Source organism: Osmia lignaria, chromosome 10 (genome assembly GCF_051020975.1).
Source record: "Osmia lignaria lignaria isolate PbOS001 chromosome 10, iyOsmLign1, whole genome shotgun sequence".
NCBI lineage: Eukaryota > Metazoa > Arthropoda > Insecta > Hymenoptera > Megachilidae > Osmia > Osmia lignaria.
This window is the reverse complement of record NC_135041.1, coordinates 255,932-282,822: the sequence shown is the minus strand read 5'-3', so window position 1 is coordinate 282,822 and position 26,891 is coordinate 255,932.

The following is a 26,891-nucleotide window of genomic DNA, read 5'->3' as shown; positions in this document are numbered from 1 at the left end:
TCATTAGTACTATATCTACATTCGATATAATGTTATATACTGATTCATTCCCACAGATCAATGTACACTTAATAACAATATCATTAGCACTATATCTACATGAGGGATAATGTAATATACTGATTCATTCCCGCAGATCAATGTTCATTTAATAACAATATCATTAGCACTATATCTACATTCGATATAATGTAATATACTGATTCATTCCCACAGATCAATGTACATTTAATAACAATATCATTAGTACTATATGTACATTCGATATAACGTAATATACTGATTCGTTCCCACAGATCAATGTACATATAATACCAATATCATTAGTACTATATCTACATTAGATATGTAATGTAGATTTAATAACAATATCATTAGTACTATATCTACATTCGATGTAATGTAATATACTGATTCATTCCCACAGAACAATGTACATTTAATAACAATACCATTATTACTATATCTACAATAGATATAATGTCATGTGCAGATTCATTCCAACAGAACAATGTACATATAATACCAATATCATTAGTACTATATGTACATTCGATATAATGTAATATACTGATTCATTCCCACAGATCAATGTACACTTAATAACAATATCATTGGGACTATATCTACATTCGATATAATGTAATATACTGATTCATTCCCACAGATCAATGTTCATTTAATAACAATATCATTAGCACTATATCTACATGAGGTATAATGTAATATACTGATTCATTCCCACAGATCAATGTACATTTAATGTTAATATCATTAGTACTATATCTACATTAGATATGTAATATACAATTAATAACAATATTATTATTATCACATCTACATTAGTTATAATGTAATATACTGATTACTACCCACAGATCAATGTACATTTAATAACAACATCACTAGCACTATATCTACATTCGATATAATGTAATATACTGATTCATTCCCACAGATCAATGTACATTTACTAACAATATCATTATTACTATATCTACAATAGATATAATGTCATGTACAGATTCATTCCAACAGATCAATGTACATATAACACCAATATCAGTAGTACTATATCTACATTCGATATAATGTAATACACTGATTCATTCCCACAGATCAATGTACATTTAATAACAATATCATTAGTACCATATCTACATTAGATATACTATAATATACTGACTACTACCCACAGATCAATGTACATTTAAGAACAACATCATTAGCACTATATCTACATTCGATATAATGTAATATACTTATTCATTCCCACAGATCAATGTACACTTAATAACAATATCATTGGTACTATATCTACATTCGATATAATGTAATATACTGATTCATTCCCACAGATCAATGTACATTTAATAACAACATCATTAGCACTATATCTACATTCGATATAATGTAATATACTGATTCATTCCCACAGATCAATGAACATTTAATAACAATATCATTATTACTATATCTACAATAGATATAATGTCATGTACAGATTCATTCCAACAGATCAGTGTACATATAATACCAATATCATTAGTACTATATGTACATTCGATATAACGTAATATACTGATTCGTTCCCACAGAACAATGTACATTTAATAACAATACCATTATTACTATATCTACAATAGATATGTAATGTAGATTTAATAACAATATCATTAGTACTATATCTACATTCGATATAATGTAATATACTGATTCATTCCCACAGAACAATGTACATTTAATAACAATACCATTATTACTATATCTACAATAGATATAATGTCAGGTACAGATTCATTCCAACAGAACAATGTACATATAATACCAATATCATTAGTACTATATGTACATTCGATATAATGTAATATACTGATTCATTCCCACAGATCAATGTACACTTAATAACAATATCATTAGTACTATATCTACATTCGATATAATGTTATATACTGATTCATTCCCACAGATCAATGTACATTTAATAACAATATCATTAGCACTATATCTACATTCGATATGATCTAATAGACTGATTCATTCCCACAGATCAATGTACATTTAATAACAATATCATTAGTACTATACCTACATTAGATATGTAATGTAGATTTAATAACAATATCATTAGTACTATATCTACATTCGATATAATGTAATATACTGATTCATTCACACAGATCAAAGTATATTTAATGCCAATATCATTAGTACTATATCTACATTAGATATGTAATATACAATTAATAACAATATTATTATTATCATATCTACATTCGATATAATGTAATAGACTGATTCATTCCCACATATCAGTGCACATTTAATAACAATACCATTAGTACTATACCTACATTAGATATGTAATGTAGATTTAATAACGATATCATTAGTACTATATCTACATTCGATATAATGTAATATACTGATTCATTCCCACAGATCAATGTACATTTAATATCAGTACCATTATTACTATATCTACAATAGATATAATGTCATGTACAGATTCATTCCAACAGATCAATGTACATATAACACCAATATCAGTAGTACTATATCTACATTCGATATAATGTAATATACTGATTCGTTCACACTGATCAATGTACATATAATACCAATATCATTAGTACTATATCTACATTCGATATAATGTAATATACTGATTCATTCCCACAGATCAATGTACATTTAATAACAATATCATTGGTACTATATCTACATTCGATATAATGTAATATACTGATTCATTCCCACAGATCAATGTTCATTTAATAACAATATCATTAGCACTATATCTACATGAGGTATAATGTAATATACTGATTCATTCCCACAGATCAATGTACATATAATACCAATATCATTAGTACTATACATACATTAGATAAGTAATGTAGATTTAATAACAATATCATTAGTACTATACCTACATTAGATATGTAATGTAGATTTAATAACAATATCATTAGTACTCTATCTACATTCGATATAATGTAATATACTGATTCATTCCCACAGAACAATGTACATTAAATAACAATACCATTATTACTATGTCTACAATAGATATAATGTCATGTACAGATTCATTCCAACAGAACAATGTACATATAATACCAATATCATTAACACTATATGTACATTCGATATAATGTAATATACTGATTCATTCCCACAGATCAATGTACATTTAATAACAATATCATTGGGACTATATCTACATTCGATATAATGTAATATACTGATTCATTCCCACAGATTAATGCACATTTAATAACAATATCATTAGTACTATACCTACATTAGATATGTAATGTAGATTTAATAACAATATCATTAGTACTATATCTACATTCGATATAATGTTATATACTGATTCATTCCCACAGATCAATGTACATTTAATAACAATATCATTAGTACTATATCTACATTCGATATAATGTTATATACTGATTCATTCCCACAGATCAATGTACATTTAATAACAATATCATTAGCACTATATCTACATGAGGGATAATGTAATATACTGATTCATTCCCGCAGATCAATGTTCATTTAATAACAATATCATTAGCACTATATCTACATTCGATATAATGTAATATACTGATTCATTCCCACAGATCAATGTACATTTAATAACAATATCATTATTACTATATCTACATTAGGTATAATGTAATATACCGATTCATTCCCACAGATCAATGTACATTTAATAACAATACCATTATTACTATATCTACAATAGATATAATGTCATGTACAGATTCATTCCAACAGAACAATGTACATATAATACCAATATCATTAGTACTATATCTACATTAGATATGTAATATACAATTAATAACAATATTATTATTATCATATCTACATTAGATATAATGTAATATACCGGTTACTACACACAGATCAATGTACATTTAATAACAACATCATTAGCACTATATCTACATCCGATATAATGTAATATACTGATTCATTCCCACAGATCAATGTACATTTAATAACAATATCATTAGCACTATATCTACATGAGGTATAATGTAATATACTGATTCATTCCCGCAGATCAATGTTCATTTAATAACAATATCATTAGCACTATATCTACATTAGGTATAATGTAATATACCGATTCATTCCCACAGACCAATGTACATTTAATAACAATATCATTAGCAAAATATCTGCCTGAGATATAATGTAATATACTGCTTCATTCACACAGATCAATGTACATTTAATGTTAATATCATTAGTACCATATCTACATTAGATATGTAATATACAATTAATAACAATATTATTATTATCATACCTACATTAGATATAATGTGATATACTGATTATTACCCACAGATCAATGTACATTTAATAACAACATCATTAGCACTATATCTACATTCGATATAATCTAATAGACTTATTCATTCCCACAGATCAATGTACATTAAATAACAATATCATTAGTACTATATCTACATTCGATATAATGTAATATACTGATTCGTTCCCACAGATCAATGCACATTTAATAACAATATCATTAGTACTATACCTACATTAGATATGTAATGTAGATTTAATAACAATATCATTAGTACTATATCTACATTCGATATAATGTAATATACTGATTCATTCCCACAGATCAATGTACATTTAATAACAATATCATTGGGACTATATCTACATCCGATATAATGTAATATACTGATTCATTCCCACAGATCAATGTACATTTAATGCCAATATCATTAGTACTATATCTACATTAGATATAATGTAATATACTGGTTACTACCCACAGATCAATGTACATTTAATAACAACATCATTAGCACTATATCTACATTCGATATAATGTAGTATACTGATTCATTCTCACAGATCAATGTACATTTAATAACAATATCATTAGTACCATATCTACATTAGATATAATATAATATACTGACTACTACCCACAGATCAATGTACATTTAAGAACAACATCATTAGCACTATATCTACATTCGATATAATGTAATATACTTATTCATTCCCACAGATCAATGTACACTTAATAACAATATCATTGGTACTATATCTACATTCGATATAATGTAATATACTGATTCATTCCCACAGATCAATGTACATATAATACCAATATCATTAGTACTATACATACATTAGATAAGTAATGTAGATTTAATAACAATATCATTAGTACTATATCTACAATAGATATAATGTCATGTACAGATTCATTCCAACAGATCAATGTACATATAACACCAATATCAGTAGTACTATATCTACATTCGATATAATGTAATATACTGATTCATTCCCACAGATCAATGTACATTTAATAACAATATCATTAGTACCATATCTACATTAGATATAATATAATATACTGACTACTACCCACAGATCAATGTACATTTAAGAACAACATCATTAGCACTATATCTACATGAGGTATAATGTAATATACTGATTCATTCCCACAGATCAATGTTCATTTAATAACAATATCATTAGCACTATATCTACATGAGGTATAATGTAATATACTGATTCATTCCCACAGATCAATGTACATTTAATGTTAATATCATTAGTACTATATCTACATTAGATATGTTATATACAATTAATAACAATATTATTATTATCATATCTACATTAGATATAATGTGATATACTGATTATTACCCACAGATCAATGTACATTTAATAACAACATCATTAGCACTATATCTACATTCAATATAATGTAATATGCTGATTCATTCCCACAGATCAATGTACATTTAATAACAATATCATTATTACTATATCTACAATAGATATAATGTCATGTACAGATTCATTCCAACAGATCAGTGTACATATAATACCAATATCATTAGTACTATATGTACATTCGATATAAGGTAATATACTGATTCATTCCCACAGATCAATGTACATTTAATAACAATATCATTGGGACTATATCTACATTCGATATAATGTAATATACTGATTCATTCCCACAGATTAATGCACATTTAATAACAATATCATTAGTACTATACCTACATTATATATGTAATGTAGATTTAATAACAATATCATTAGTACTATATCTACATTCGATATAATGTTATATACTGATTCATTCCCACAGATCAATGTACATTTAATAACAATATCATTAGCACTATATCTACATGAGGGATAATGTAATATACTGATTCATTCCCGCAGATCAATGTTCATTTAATAACAATATCATTAGCACTATATCTACATTCGATATAATGTAATATACTGATTCATTCCCACAGATCAATGTACATTTAATAACAATATCATTATTACTATATCTACATTAGGTATAATGTAATATACCGATTCATTCCCACAGATCAATGTACATTTAATAACAATACCATTATTACTATATCTACAATAGATATAATGTCATGTACAGATTCATTCCAACAGAACAATGTACATATAATACCAATATCATTAGTACTATATCTACATTAGATATGTAATATACAATTAATAACAATATTATTATTATCATATCTACATTAGATATAATGTAATATACCGGTTACTACACACAGATCAATGTACATTTAATAACAACATCATTAGCACTATATCTACATCCGATATAATGTAATATACTGATTCATTCCCACAGATCAATGTACATTTAATAACAATATCATTAGCACTATATCTACATGAGGTATAATGTAATATACTGATTCGTTCCCACAGATCAATGTACATATAATACCAATATCATTAGTACTATACCTACATTAGATATGTAATGTAGATTTAATAACAATATCATTAGTACTATATCTACATTCGATATAATGTAATATACTGATTCATTCCCACAGATCAATGTACATTTAATAACAATATCATTAGTACTATATGTACATTCGATATAACGTAATATACTGATTCGTTCCCACAGATCAATGTACATATAATACCAATATCATTAGTACTATACCTACATTAGATATGTAATGTAGATTTAATAACAATATCATTAGTACTATATCTACATTCGATATAATGTAATATACTGATTCATTCCCAAAGAACAATGTACATTTAATAACAATACCATTATTACTATATCTACAATAGATATAATGTCATGTGCAGATTCATTCCAACAGAACAATGTACATATAATACCAATATCATTAGTACTATATGTACATTCGATATAATGTAATATACTGATTCATTCCCACAGATCAATGTACACTTAATAACAATATCATTCGGACTATATCTACATTCGATATAATGTAATATACTGATTCATTCCCACAGATCAATGTTCATTTAATAACAATATCATTAGCACTATATCTACATGAGGTATAATGTAATATACTGATTCATTCCCACAGATCAATGTACATTTAATGTTAATATCATTAGTACTATATCTACATTAGATATGTAATATACAATTAATAACAATATTATTATTATCACATCTACATTAGTTATAATGTAATATACTGATTACTACCCACAGATCAATGTACATTTAATAACAACATCACTAGCACTATATCTACATTCGATATAATGTAATATACTGATTCATTCCCACAGATCAATGTTCATTTAATAACAATATCATTAGCACTATATGTACATGAGGTATAATGTAATATACTGGTTCATTCCCACAGATCAATGTACATATAATACCAATATCATTAGTACTATACATACATTAGATATGTAATGTAGATTTAATAACAATATCATTAGTACTATATCTACAATCGATATAATGTAATATACTGATTCATTCCCACAGATCAATGTACATTTAATAACAATATCATTAGTAATATATCTACATTAGATATAATGTAATATACTGATTCATCCCCACAGATCAAAGTACATTTAATGTCAATATCATTAGTACTATATCTACGTTAGATATGTAATACACAATTAATAACAATATTATTATTATCATATCTACATTAGATATAATGTAATATACTGATTCATTCCCACAGATCAATGTACATTTAATAACAATATCATTAGCAAAATATCTGCCTGAGATATAATGTAATATACTGCTTCATTCACACAGATCAATGCACATTTAAAAACAATATCGTTATTACCATATCTACATTAGGTATAATGTGATATACTGATTCCTTCCCACAGATCAATGTACATTTAATACCAATATCATTAGTACTATATCTACATTCGATGTAATGTAATATACTGATTCATTCCCGCAGATCAATGTACATATAATACCAATATCATTAGTACTATACCTACATTAGATATGTAATGTAGATTTAATAACAATATCATTAGTACTATACCTACATTAGATATGTAATGTAGATTTAATAACAATATCATTAGTACTATATCTACATTCGATATAATGTAATATACTGATTCATTCCCACAGAACAATGTACATTAAATAACAATACCATTATTACTATATCTACAATAGATATAATGTCATGTACAGATTCATTCCAACAGAACAATGTACATATAATACCAATATCATTAGTACTATATGTACATTCGATATAATGTAATATACTGATTCATTCCCACAGATCAATGTACATTTAATAACAATATCATTGGGACTATATCTACATTCGATATAATGTAATATACTGATTCATTCCCACAGATTAATGCACATTTAATAACAATATCATTAGTACTATACCTACATTAGATATGTAATGTAGATTTAATAACAATATCATTAGTACTATATCTACATTCGATATAATGTTATATACTGATTCATTCCCACAGATCAATGTACATTTAATAACAATATCATTAGTACTATATCTACATTCGATATAATGTTATATACTGATTCATTCCCACAGATCAATGTACATTTAATAACAATATCATTAGCACTATATCTACATGAGGGATAATGTAATATACTGATTCATTCCCGCAGATCAATGTTCATTTAATAACAATATCATTAGCACTATATCTACATTCGATATAATGTAATATACTGATTCATTCCCACAGATCAATGTACATTTAATAACAATATCATTATTACTATATCTACATTAGGTATAATGTAATATACCGATTCATTCCCACAGATCAATGTACATTTAATAACAATACCATTATTACTATATCTACAATAGATATAATGTCATGTACAGATTCATTCCAACAGAACAATGTACATATAATACCAATATCATTAGTACTATATCTACATTAGATATGTAATATACAATTAATAACAATATTATTATTATCATATCTACATTAGATATAATGTATTATACCGGTTACTACACACAGATCAATGTACATTTAATAACAACATCATTAGCACTATATCTACATCCGATATAATGTAATATACTGATTCATTCCCACAGATCAATGTACATTTAATAACAATATCATTAGCACTATATCTACATGAGGTATAACGTAATATACTGATTCATTCCCGCAGATCAATGTTCATTTAATAACAATATCATTAGCACTATATCTACATTAGGTATAATGTAATATACCGATTCATTCCCACAGACCAATGTACATTTAATAACAATATCATTAGCAAAATATCTGCCTGAGATATAATGTAATATACTGCTTCATTCACACAGATCAATGTACATTTAATGTTAATATCATTAGTACCATATCTACATTAGATATGTAATATACAATTAATAACAATATTATTATTATCATACCTACATTAGATATAATGTGATATACTGATTATTACCCACAGATCAATGTACATTTAATAACAACATCATTAGCACTATATCTACATTCGATATAATCTAATAGACTTATTCATTCCCACAGATCAATGTACATTAAATAACAATATCATTAGTACTATATCTACATTCGATATAATGTAATATACTGATTCGTTCCCACAGATCAATGCACATTTAATAACAATATCATTAGTACTATACCTACATTAGATATGTAATGTAGATTTAATAACAATATCATTAGTACTATATCTACATTCGATATAATGTAATATACTGATTCATTCCCACAGATCAATGTACATTTAATAACAATATCATTGGGACTATATCTACATCCGATATAATGTAATATACTGATTCATTCCCACAGATCAATGTACATTTAATGCCAATATCATTAGTACTATATCTACATTAGATATAATGTAATATACTGGTTACTACCCACAGATCAATGTACATTTAATAACAACATCATTAGCACTATATCTACATTCGATATAATGTAGTATACTGATTCATTCTCACAGATCAATGTACATTTAATAACAATATCATTAGTACCATATCTACATTAGATATAATATAATATACTGACTACTACCCACAGATCAATGTACATTTAAGAACAACATCATTAGCACTATATCTACATTCGATATAATGTAATATACTTATTCATTCCCACAGATCAATGTACACTTAATAACAATATCATTGGTACTATATCTACATTCGATATAATGTAATATACTGATTCATTCCCACAGATCAATGTACATATAATACCAATATCATTAGTACTATACATACATTAGATAAGTAATGTAGATTTAATAACAATATCATTAGTACTATATCTACAATAGATATAATGTCATGTACTGATTCATTCCAACAGATCAATGTACATATAACACCAATATCAGCAGTACTATATCTACATTCGATATAATGTAATATACTGATTCATTCCCACAGATCAATGTACATTTAATAACAATATCATTAGTACCATATCTACATTAGATATAATATAATATACTGACTACTACCCACAGATCAATGTACATTTAAGAACAACATCATTAGCACTATATCTACATTCGATATAACGTAATATACTGATTCATTCCCACAGATCAATGTTCATTTAATAACAATATCATTAGCACTATATCTACATGAGGTATAATGTAATATACTGATTCATTCCCACAGATCAATGTACATTTAATGTTAATATCATTAGTACTATATCTACATTAGATATGTTATATACAATTAATAACAATATTATTATTATCATATCTACATTAGATATAATGTGATATACTGATTATTACCCACAGATCAATGTACATTTAATAACAACATCATTAGCACTATATCTACATTCGATATAATGTAATATGCTGATTCATTCCCACAGATCAATGTACATTTAATAACAATATCATTATTACTATATCTACAATAGATATAATGTCATGTACAGATTCATTCCAACAGATCAGTGTACATATAATACCAATATCATTAGTACTATATGTACATTCGATATAAGGTAATATACTGATTCATTCCCACAGATCAATGTACATTTAATAACAATATCATTGGGACTATATCTACATTCGATATAATGTAATATACTGATTCATTCCCACAGATTAATGCACATTTAATAACAATATCATTAGTACTATACCTACATTAGATATGTAATGTAGATTTAATAACAATATCATTAGTACTATATCTACATTCGATATAATGTTATATACTGATTCATTCCCACAGATCAATGTACATTTAATAACAATATCATTAGTACTATATCTACATTCGATATAATGTTATATACTGATTCATTCCCACAGATCAATGTACATTTAATAACAATATCATTAGCACTATATCTACATGAGGGATAATGTAATATACTGATTCATTCCCGCAGATCAATGTTCATTTAATAACAATATCATTAGCACTATATCTACATTCGATATAATGTAATATACTGATTCATTCCCACAGATCAATGTACATTTAATAACAATATCATTATTACTATATCTACATTAGGTATAATGTAATATACCGATTCATTCCCACAGATCAATGTACATTTAATAACAATACCATTATTACTATATCTACAATAGATATAATGTCATGTACAGATTCATTCCAACAGAACAATGTACATATAATACCAATATCATTAGTACTATATCTACATTAGATATGTAATATACAATTAATAACAATATTATTATTATCATATCTACATTAGATATAATGTAATATACCGGTTACTACACACAGATCAATGTACATTTAATAACAACATCATTAGCACTATATCTACATCCGATATAATGTAATATACTGATTCATTCCCACAGATCAATGTACATTTAATAACAATATCATTAGCACTATATCTACATGAGGTATAATGTAATATACTGATTCGTTCCCACAGATCAATGTACATATAATACCAATATCATTAGTACTATACCTACATTAGATATGTAATGTAGATTTAATAACAATATCATTAGTACTATATCTACATTCGATATAATGTAATATACTGATTCATTCCCACAGATCAATGTACATTTAATAACAATATCATTAGTACTATATGTACATTCGATATAACGTAATATACTGATTCGTTCCCACAGATCAATGTACATATAATACCAATATCATTAGTACTATACCTACATTAGATATGTAATGTAGATTTAATAACAATATCATTAGTACTATATCTACATTCGATATAATGTAATATACTGATTCATTCCCACAGAACAATGTACATTTAATAACAATACCATTATTACTATATCTACAATAGATATAATGTCATGTGCAGATTCATTCCAACAGAACAATGTACATATAATACCAATATCATTAGTACTATATGTACATTCGATATAATGTAATATACTGATTCATTCCCACAGATCAATGTACACTTAATAACAATATCATTCGGACTATATCTACATTCGATATAATGTAATATACTGATTCATTCCCACAGATCAATGTACATTTAATAACAATATCATTAGCAAAATATCTGCCTGAGATATAATGTAATATACTGATTCATTCCCACAGATCAAAGTATATTTAATGCCAATATCATTAGTACTATATCTACATTAGATATGTAATATACAATTAATAACAATATTGTTATTATCACATCTACATTAGTTATAATGTAATATACTGACTACTACCCACAGATCAATGTACATTTAGTAACAACATCATTAGCACTCTATCTACATTCGATATAATGTAATACACTGATTCATTCCCACAGATCCATGTACATTTAATAACAATATCATTATTACTATATCTGCATTGGGTATAATGTAATATACTGATTCATTCCCACAGATCAATGTACATTTAATAACAATATCATTAGCACTATATCTACATTCGATATAATGTAATATACTGACTCATTCCCACAGATCAATGTACATTTAATGACAATATCATTATTACTATATCTACAATAGATATAATGTCATGTACAGATTCATTCCAACAGATCAGTGTACATATAATACCAATATCATTAGTACTATATGTACATTCGATATAATGTAATATACTGATTCATTCCCACAGATCAATGTACATTTAATAACAACATCATTAGCACTATATCTACATGAGGTATAATGTAATATACTGATTCATTCACACAGATCAATGTACATTTAATGTTAATATCATTAGTACTATATCTACATTAGATATGTAATATACAATTAATAACAATATTATTATTATCATATCTACATTAGATATAATGTGATATACTGATTATTACCCACAGATCAATGTACATTTAATAACAACATCATTAGCACTATATCTACATTCGATATAATGTAATATACTGATTCATTCCCACAGATCAATGTACATTTACTAACAATATCATTATTACTATATCTACAATAGATATAATGTCATGTACAGATTCATTCCAACAGATCAATGTACATATAACACCAATATCAGTAGTACTATATCTACATTCGATATAATGTAATACACTGATTCATTCCCACAGATCAATGTACATTTAATAACAATATCATTAGTACCATATCTACATTAGATATACTATAATATACTGACTACTACCCACAGATCAATGTACATTTAAGAACAACATCATTAGCACTATATCTACATTCGATATAATGTAATATACTTATTCATTCCCACAGATCAATGTACACTTAATAACAATATCATTGGTACTATATCTACATTCGATATAATGTAATATACTGATTCATTCCCCCAGATCAATGTACATTTAATAACAACATCATTAGCACTATATCTACATTCGATATAATGTAATATACTGATTCATTCCCACAGATCAATGTACATTTAATAACAATATCATTATTACTATATCTACAATAGATATAATGTCATGTACAGATTCATTCCAACAGATCAGTGTACATATAATACCAATATCATTAGTACTATATGTACATTCGATATAACGTAGTATACTGATTCGTTCCCACAGATCAATGTACATATAATACCAATATCATTAGTACTATACCTACATTAGATATGTAATGTAGATTTAATAACGATATCGTTAGTACTATATCTACATTCGATATAATGTAATATACTGATTCATTCCCACAGATCAATGTACATTTAATATCAATACCATTATTACTATATCTACAATAGATATAATGTCATGTACAGATTCATTCCAACAGAACAATGTACATATAATACCAATATCATTAGTACTATATGTACATTCGATATAATGTAATATACTGATTCATTCCCACAGATCAATGTACATTTAATAACAACATCATTAGCACTATATCTACATTCGATATAATGTAATATACTGATTCATTCCGACAGATCAAAGTATATTTAATGCCAATATCATTAGTACTATATCTACATTAGATATGTAATATACAATTAATAACAATATTATTATTATCATATCTACATTCGATATAATGTAATAGACTGATTCATTCCCACATATCAATGCACATTTAATAACAATACCATTAGTACTATACCTACATAAGATATGTAATGTAGATTTAATAACGATATCGTTAGTACTATATCTACATTCGATATAATGTAATATACTGCTTCATTCACACAGATCAATGTACATTTAAAAACAATATCGTTATTACCATATCTACATTAGGTATAATGTGATATACAGATTCCTTCCCACAGATCAATGTACATTTAATACCAATATCATTAGTACTATATCTACATTCGATATAATGTAATATACTGATTCATTCCGACAGATCAAAGCATATTTAATGCCAATATCATTAGTACTATATCTACATTAGATATGTAATATACAATTAATAACAATATTATTATTATCATATCTACATTCGATATAATGTAATAGACTGATTCATTCCCACATATCAATGCACATTTAATAACAATACCATTAGTACTATACCTACATAAGATATGTAATGTAGATTTAATAACGATATCATTAGTACTATATCTACATTCGATATAATGTAATATACTGATTCATTCCCACAGATCAATGTACATTTAATATCAATACCATTATTACTATATCTACAATAGATATAATGTCATGTACAGATTCCTTCCAACAGAACAATGTACATATAATACCAATATCATTAGTACTATATGTACATTCGATATAATGTAATATACTGATTCATTCCCACAGATCAATGTACACTTAATAACAATATCATTCGGACTATATCTACATTCGATATAATGTAATATACTGATTCATTCCCACAGATCAATGTTCATTTAATAACAATATCATTAGCACTATATCTACATGAGGTATAATGTAATATACTGATTCATTCCCACAGATCAATGTACATTTAATGTTAATATCATTAGTACTATATCTACATTAGATATGTAATATACAATTAATAACAATATTATTATTATCACATCTACATTAGTTATAATGTAATATACTGATTACTACCCACAGATCAATGTACATTTAATAACAACATCACTAGCACTATATCTACATTCGATATAATGTAATATACTGATTCATTCCCACAGATCAATGTTCATTTAATAACAATATCATTAGTAATATATCTACATTAGATATAATGTAATATACTGATTCATCCCCACAGATCAAAGTACATTTAATGTCAATATCATTAGTACTATATCTACGTTAGATATGTAATACACAATTAATAACAATATTATTATTATCATATCTACATTAGATATAATGTAATATACTGATTCATTCCCACAGATCAATGTACATTTAATAACAATATCATTAGCAAAATATCTGCCTGAGATATAATGTAATATACTGCTTCATTCACACAGATCAATGCACATTTAAAAACAATATCGTTATTACCATATCTACATTAGGTATAATGTGATATACTGATTCCTTCCCACAGATCAATGTACATTTAATACCAATATCATTAGTACTATATCTACATTCGATGTAATGTAATATACTGATTCATTCCCACAGATCAATGTTCATTTAATAACAATACCATTAGCACTATATCTACATGAGGTATAATGTAATATACTGATTCATTCCCGCAGATCAATGTACATATAATACCAATATCATTAGTACTATACCTACATTAGATATGTAATGTAGATTTAATAACAATATCATTAGTACTATATCTACATTCGATATAATGTAATATACTGATTCATTCCCACAGATCAAAGTATATTTAATGCCAATATCATTAGTACTATATCTACATTAGATATGTAATATACAATTAATAACAATATTGTTATTATCACATCTACATTAGTTATAATGTAATATACTGACTACTACCCACAGATCAATGTACATTTAGTAACAACATCATTAGCACTCTATCTACATTCGATATAATGTAATACACTGATTCATTCCCACAGATCCATGTACATTTAATAACAATATCATTATTACTATATCTGCATTGGGTATAATGTAATATACTGATTCATTCCCACAGATCAATGTACATTTAATAACAATATCATTAGCACTATATCTACATTCGATATAATGTAATATACTGACTCATTCCCACAGATCAATGTACATTTAATGACAATATCATTATTACTATATCTACAATAGATATAATGTCATGTACAGATTCATTCCAACAGATCAGTGTACATATAATACCAATATCATTAGTACTATATGTACATTCGATATAATGTAATATACTGATTCATTCCCACAGATCAATGTACATTTAATAACAACATCATTAGCACTATATCTACATGAGGTATAATGTAATATACTGATTCATTCACACAGATCAATGTACATTTAATGTTAATATCATTAGTACTATATCTACATTAGATATGTAATATACAATTAATAACAATATTATTATTATCATATCTACATTAGATATAATGTGATATACTGATTATTACCCACAGATCAATGTACATTTAATAACAACATCATTAGCACTATATCTACATTCGATATAATGTAATATACTGATTCATTCCCACAGATCAATGTACATTTACTAACAATATCATTATTACTATATCTACAATAGATATAATGTCATGTACAGATTCATTCCAACAGATCAATGTACATATAACACCAATATCAGTAGTACTATATCTACATTCGATATAATGTAATACACTGATTCATTCCCACAGATCAATGTACATTTAATAACAATATCATTAGTACCATATCTACATTAGATATACTATAATATACTGACTACTACCCACAGATCAATGTACATTTAAGAACAACATCATTAGCACTATATCTACATTCGATATAATGTAATATACTTATTCATTCCCACAGATCAATGTACACTTAATAACAATATCATTGGTACTATATCTACATTCGATATAATGTAATATACTGATTCATTCCCCCAGATCAATGTACATTTAATAACAACATCATTAGCACTATATCTACATTCGATATAATGTAATATACTGATTCATTCCCACAGATCAATGTACATTTAATAACAATATCATTATTACTATATCTACAATAGATATAATGTCATGTACAGATTCATTCCAACAGATCAGTGTACATATAATACCAATATCATTAGTACTATATGTACATTCGATATAACGTAATATACTGATTCGTTCCCACAGATCAATGTACATATAATACCAATATCATTAGTACTATACCTACATTAGATATGTAATGTAGATTTAATAACGATATCGTTAGTACTATATCTACATTCGATATAATGTAATATACTGATTCATTCCCACAGATCAATGTACATTTAATATCAATACCATTATTACTATATCTACAATAGATATAATGTCATGTACAGATTCATTCCAACAGAACAATGTACATATAATACCAATATCATTAGTACTATATGTACATTCGATATAATGTAATATACTGATTCATTCCCACAGATCAATGTACATTTAATAACAACATCATTAGCACTATATCTACATTCGATATAATGTAATATACTGATTCATTCCGACAGATCAAAGTATATTTAATGCCAATATCATTAGTACTATATCTACATTAGATATGTAATAAACAATTAATAACAATATTATTATTATCATATCTACATTCGATATAATGTAATAGACTGATTCATTCCCACATATCAATGCACATTTAATAACAATACCATTAGTACTATACCTACATAAGATATGTAATGTAGATTTAATAACGATATCGTTAGTACTATATCTACATTCGATATAATGTAATATACTGCTTCATTCACACAGATCAATGTACATTTAAAAACAATATCGTTATTACCATATCTACATTAGGTATAATGTGATATACGGATTCCTTCCCACAGATCAATGTACATTTAATACCAATATCATTAGTACTATATCTACATTCGATATAATGTAATATACTGATTCATTCCGACAGATCAAAGCATATTTAATGCCAATATCATTAGTACTATATCTACATTAGATATGTAATATACAATTAATAACAATATTATTATTATCATATCTACATTCGATATAATGTAATAGACTGATTCATTCCCACATATCAATGCACATTTAATAACAATACCATTAGTACTATACCTACATAAGATATGTAATGTAGATTTAATAACGATATCATTAGTACTATATCTACATTCGATATAATGTAATATACTGATTCATTCCCACAGATCAATGTACATTTAATATCAATACCATTATTACTATATCTACAATAGATATAATGTCATGTACAGATTCCTTCCAACAGAACAATGTACATATAATACCAATATCATTAGTACTATATGTACATTCGATATAATGTAATATACTGACCCATTCCCACAGATCAATGTACACTTAACAACAATATCATTGGGACTATATCTACATTCGATATAATGTAATATACTGATTCATTCCCACAGATCAATGTACATTTAATAACAACATCATTAGCACTATATCTACATGAGGTATAATGTAATATACTGATTCATTCACACAGATCAATGTACATTTAATGTTAATATCATTAGTACTATATCTACATTAGATATGTAATATACAATTAATAACAATATTATTATTATCATATCTACATTAGATATAATGTGATATACTGATTATTACCCACAGATCAATGTACATTTAATAACAACATCATTAGCACTATATCTACATTCGATATAATGTGATATACTGATTCATTCCCACAGATCAATGTACATTTACTAACAATATCATTATTACTATATCTACAATAGATATAATGTCATGTACAGATTCATTCCAACAGATCAATGTACATATAACACCAATATCAGTAGTACTATATCTACATTCGATATAATGTAATACACTGATTCATTCCCACAGATCAATGTACATTTAATAACAATATCATTAGTACCATATCTACATTAGATATACTATAATATACTGACTACTACCCACAGATCAATGTACATTTAAGAACAACATCATTAGCACTATATCTACATTCGATATAATGTAATATACTTATTCATTCCCACAGATCAATGTACATTTAATAACAATATCATTGGGACTATATCTACATCCGATATAATGTAATATACTGATTCATTCCCACAGATCAATGTACATTTAATGCCAATATCATTAGTACTATATCTACATTAGATATAATGTAATATACTGGTTACTACCCACAGATCAATGTACATTTAATAACAACATCATTAGCACTATATCTACATTCGATATAATGTAATATACTTATTCATTCCCACAGATCAATGTACACTTAATAACAATATCATTGGTACTATATCTACATTCGATATAATGTAATATACTGATTCATTCCCACATATCAATGCACATTTAATAACAATACCATTAGTACTATACCTACATAAGATATGTAATGTAGATTTAATAACGATATCATTAGTACTATATCTACATTCGATATAATGTAATATACTGATTCATTCCCACAGATCAATGTACATTTAATATCAATACCATTATTACTATATCTACAATAGATATAATGTCATGTACAGATTCATTCCAACAGAACAATGTACATATAATACCAATATCATTAGTACTATATGTACATTCGATATAATGTAATATACTGATTCGTTCCCACAGATCAATGTACACTTCATAACAATATCATTAGCACTATATCTACATGAGGTATAATGTAATATACTGATTCATTCACACAGATCAATGTACATTTAATGTTAATATCATTAGTACTATATCTACATTAGATATGTAATATACAATTAATAACAATATTATTATTATCATATCTACATTAGATATAATGTGATATACTGATTATTACCCACAGATCAATGTACATTTAATAACAACATCATTAGCACTATATCTACATTCGATATAATGTAATATACTGATTCATTCCCACAGATCACTGTACATTTACTAACAATATCATTATTACTATATCTACAATAGATATAATGTCATGTACAGATTCATTCCAACAGATCAATGTACATATAACACCAATATCAGTAGTACTATATCTACATTCGATATAATGTAATATACTGATTCGTTCACACTGATCAATGTACATATAATACCAATATCATTAGTACTATATCTACATTAGATATGTAATGTATAATTAATAACAATATCATTAGTACTATACCTACATTAGATATGTAATGTAGATTTAATAACAATATCATTAGTACTATATCTACATTCGATATAATGTAATATACTGATTCATTCCCACAGATCAATGTTCATTTAATAACAATATCATTAGCACTATATCTACATGAGGTATAATGTGATATACTGATTCATTCCCACAGATCAATGTACATATAATACCAATATCATTAGTACTATACATACATTAGATAAGTAATGTAGATTTAATACCAATATCATTAGTACTATACCTACATTAGATATGTAATGTAGATTTAATAACAATATCATTAGTACTATATCTACATTCGATATGATGTAATATACTGATTCATTCCCACAGAACAATGTACATTCAATAACAATACCATTATTACTATATCTACAATAGATATAATGTCATGTACAGATTCATTCCAACAGAACAATGTACATATAATACCAATATCATTAGTACTATATGTACATTCGATATAATGTAATATACTGACCCATTCCCACAGATCAATGTACACTTAACAACAATATCATTGGGACTATATCTACATTCGATATAATGTAATATACTGATTCATTCCCACAGATCAATGTACATTTAATAACAACATCATTAGCACTATATCTACATGAGGTATAATGTAATATACTGATTCATTCACACAGATCAATGTACATTTAATGTTAATATCATTAGTACTATATCTACATTAGATATGTAATATACAATTAATAACAATATTATTATTATCATATCTACATTAGATATAATGTGATATACTGCTTATTACCCACAGATCAATGTACATTTAATAACAACATCATTAGCACTATATCTACATTCGATATAATGTAATATACTGATTCATTCCCACAGATCAATGTACATTTACTAACAATATCATTATTACTATATCTACAATAGATATAATGTCATGTACAGATTCATTCCAACAGATCAATGTACATATAACACCAATATCAGTAGTACTATATCTACTTTCGATATAATGTAATACACTGATTCATTCCCACAGATCAATGTACATTTAATAACAATATCATTAGTACCATATCTACATTAGATATACTATAATATACTGACTACTACCCACAGATCAATGTACATTTAAGAACAACATCATTAGCACTATATCTACATTCGATATAATGTAATATACTTATTCATTCCCACAGATCAATGTACACTTAATAACAATATCATTGGTACTATATCTACATTCGATATAATGTAATATACTGATTCATTCCCCCAGATCAATGTACATTTAATAACAACATCATTAGCACTATATCTACATTCGATATAATGTAATATACTGATTCATTCCCACAGATCAATGTACATTTAATAACAATATCATTATTACTATATCTACAATAGATATAATGTCATGTACAGATTCATTCCAACAGATCAGTGTACATATAATACCAATATCATTAGTACTATATGTACATTCGATATAACGTAATATACTGATTCGTTCCCACAGATCAATGTACATATAATACCAATATCATTAGTACTATACCTACATTAGATATGTAATGTAGATTTAATAACAATATCATTAGTACTATATCTACATTCGATATAATGTAATATACTGATTCATTCCCACAGAACAATGTACATTTAATGCCAATATCATTAGTACTATATCTACATTAGATATGTAATATACAATTAATAACAATATTATTATTATCATATCTACATTCGATATAATGTAATAGACTGATTCATTCCCACATATCAATGCACATTTAATAACAATACCATTAGTACTATACCTACATAAGATATGTAATGTAGATTTAATAACGATATCGTTAGTACTATATCTACATTCGATATAATGTAATATACTGCTTCATTCACACAGATCAATGTACATTTAAAAACAACATCGTTATTACCATATCTACATTAGGTATAATGTGATATACGGATTCCTTCCCACAGATCAATGTACATTTAATACCAATATCATTAGTACTATATCTACATTCGATATAATGTAATATACTGATTCATTCCGACAGATCAAAGCATATTTAATGCCAATATCATTAGTACTATATCTACATTAGATATGTAATATACAATTAATAACAATATTATTATTATCATATCTACATTCGATATAATGTAATAGACTGATTCATTCCCACATATCAATGCACATTTAATAACAATACCATTAGTACTATACCTACATAAGATATGTAATGTAGATTTAATAACGATATCATTAGTACTATATCTACATTCGATATAATGTAATATACTGATTCATTCCCACAGATCAATGTACATTTAATATCAATACCATTATTACTATATCTACAATAGATATAATGTCATGTACAGATTCATTCCAACAGAACAATGTACATATAATACCAATATCATTAGTACTATATGTACATTCGATATAATGTAATATACTGATTCGTTCCCACAGATCAATGTACATTTAATAACAATATCATTGGTACTATATCTACATTAGATATGTAATATACAATTAATAACAATATTATTATTATTATATCTACATTCGATATAATGTAATATACTGATTCATTCCCACAGATCAATGTACATTTAATATCAATACCATTATTACTATATCTACAATAGATATAATGTCATGTACAGATTCATTCCAACAGAACAATGTACATATAATACCAATATCATTAGCACTATATGTACATTCGATATAATGTAATATACTGATTCGTTCCCACAGATCAATGTACATTTAATAACAATACCATTATTACTATATCTACAATAGATATGTAATGTAGATTTAATAACAATATCATTAGTACTATATCTACATTCGATATAATGTAATATACTGATTCATTCCCACAGAACAATGTACATTTAATAACAATACCATTATTACTATATCTACAATAGATATGTAATGTAGATTTAATAACAATATCATTAGTACTATATCTACATTCGATATAATGTAATATACTGATTCATTCCCACAGATCAATGTACATTTAATAACAATATCATTATTACTATATCTACAATAGATATAATGTCATGTACAGATTCATTCCAACAGATCAGTGTACATATAATACCAATATGATTAGTACTATATGTACATTCGATATAACGTAATATACTGATTCGTTCCCACAGATCAATGTACATATAATACCAATATCATTAGTACTATACCTACATTAGATATGTAATGTAGATTTAATAACAATATCATTAGTACTATATCTACATTCGATATAATGTAATATACTGATTCATTCCCACAGATCAATGTACATTTAATAACAATAACATTGGTACTATATCTACATTCGATATAATGTAATATACTGATTCATTCCCACAGATCAGTGTTCATTTAATAACAATATCATTAGCACTATATCTACATGAGGTGTAATGTAATATACTGATTCATTCCCACAGATCAATGTACATATAATACCAATATCATTAGTACTATACATACATTAGATAAGTAATGTAGATTTAATAACAATATCATTAGTACTATATCTACATTCGATATAATGTAATATACTGATTCATTCCCACAGATCAATGTACATTTAATAACAATATCATTGGGACTATATCTACATTCGATATAATGTAATATACTGATTCATTCCCACAGATCAATGTACATTTAATAACAATATCATTAGTAATATATCTACATTAGATATAATGTAATATACTGATTCATTCCCACAGATCAAAGTACATTTAATTGTCAATATCATTAGTACTATATCTACATTAGACATGTAATATACAATAAATAACAATATTATTATTATCATATCTACATTAATTATAATGTAATATACTGACTACTACCCACAGATCAATGTACATTTAGTAACAACATCATTAGCACTCTATCTACATTCGATATAATGTAATACACTGATTCATTCCCACAGATCCATGTACATTTAATAACAATATCATTATTACTATATCTGCATTGGGTATAATGTAATATACTGATTCATTCCCACAGATCAATGTACATTTAATAACAATATCATTAGCACTATATCTACATTCGATATAATGTAATATACTGATTCATTCCCACAGATCAATGTACATTTAATATCAATACCATTATTACTATATCTACAATAGATATAATGTCATGTACAGATTCATTCCAACAGAACAATGTACATATAATACCAATATCATTAGTACTATATGTACATTCGATATAATGTAATATACTGATTCGTTCCCACAGATCAATGTACATTTAATAACAATATCATTAGCACTATATCTACATGAGGTATAATGTAATATACTGATTCATTCACACAGATCAATGTACATTTAATGTTAATATCATTAGTACTATATCTACATTAGATATGTAATATACAATTAATAACAATATTATTATTATCATATCTACATTAGATATAATGTGATATACTGATTATTACCCACAGATCAATGAACATTTAATAACAACATCATTAGTACTATATCTACATTCGATATAATGTGATATACTGATTCATTCCCACAGATCAATGTACATTTAATAACAATATCATTGGTACTATATCTACATTAGATATGTAATATACAATTAATAACAATATTATTATTATCATATCTACATTCGATATAATGTAATATACTGATTCATTCCCACAGATCAATGTACATTTAATATCAATACCATTATTACTATATCTACAATAGATATAATGTCATGTACAGATTCATTCCAACAGAACAATGTACATATATACCAATATCATTAGCACTATATGTACATTCGATATAATGTAATATACTGATTCGTTCCCACAGATCAATGTACATTTAATAACAATATCATTAGCACTATATCTACATGAGGTATAATGTTATATACTGATTCATTCACACAGATCAATGTACATTTAATGTTAATATCATTAGTACTATATCTACATTAGATATGTAATATACAATTAATAACAATATTATTATTATCATATCTACATTAGATATAATGTGATATACTGATTATTACCCACAGATCAATGTACATTTAATAACAACATCATTAGCACTATATCTACATTCGATATAATGTAATATACTGATTCATTCCCACAGATCAATGTACATTTACTAACAATATCATTATTACTATATCTACAATAGATATAATGTCATGTACAGATTCATTCCAACAGATCAATGTACATATAACACCAATATCAGTAGTACTATATCTACATTCGATATAATGTAATATACTGATTCGTTCACACTGATCAATGTACATATAATACCAATATCATTAGTACTATATCTACATTAGATATGTAATGTATAATTAATAACCATATCATTAGTACTATATCTACATTCGATATAATGTAATATACTGATTCATTCCCACAGATCAATGTTCATTTAATAACAATATCATTAGCACTATATCTACATGAGGTATAATGTAATATACTGATTCATTCCCACAGATCAATGTACATATAATACCAATATCATTAGTACTATACATACATTAGATAAGTAATGTAGATTTAATAACA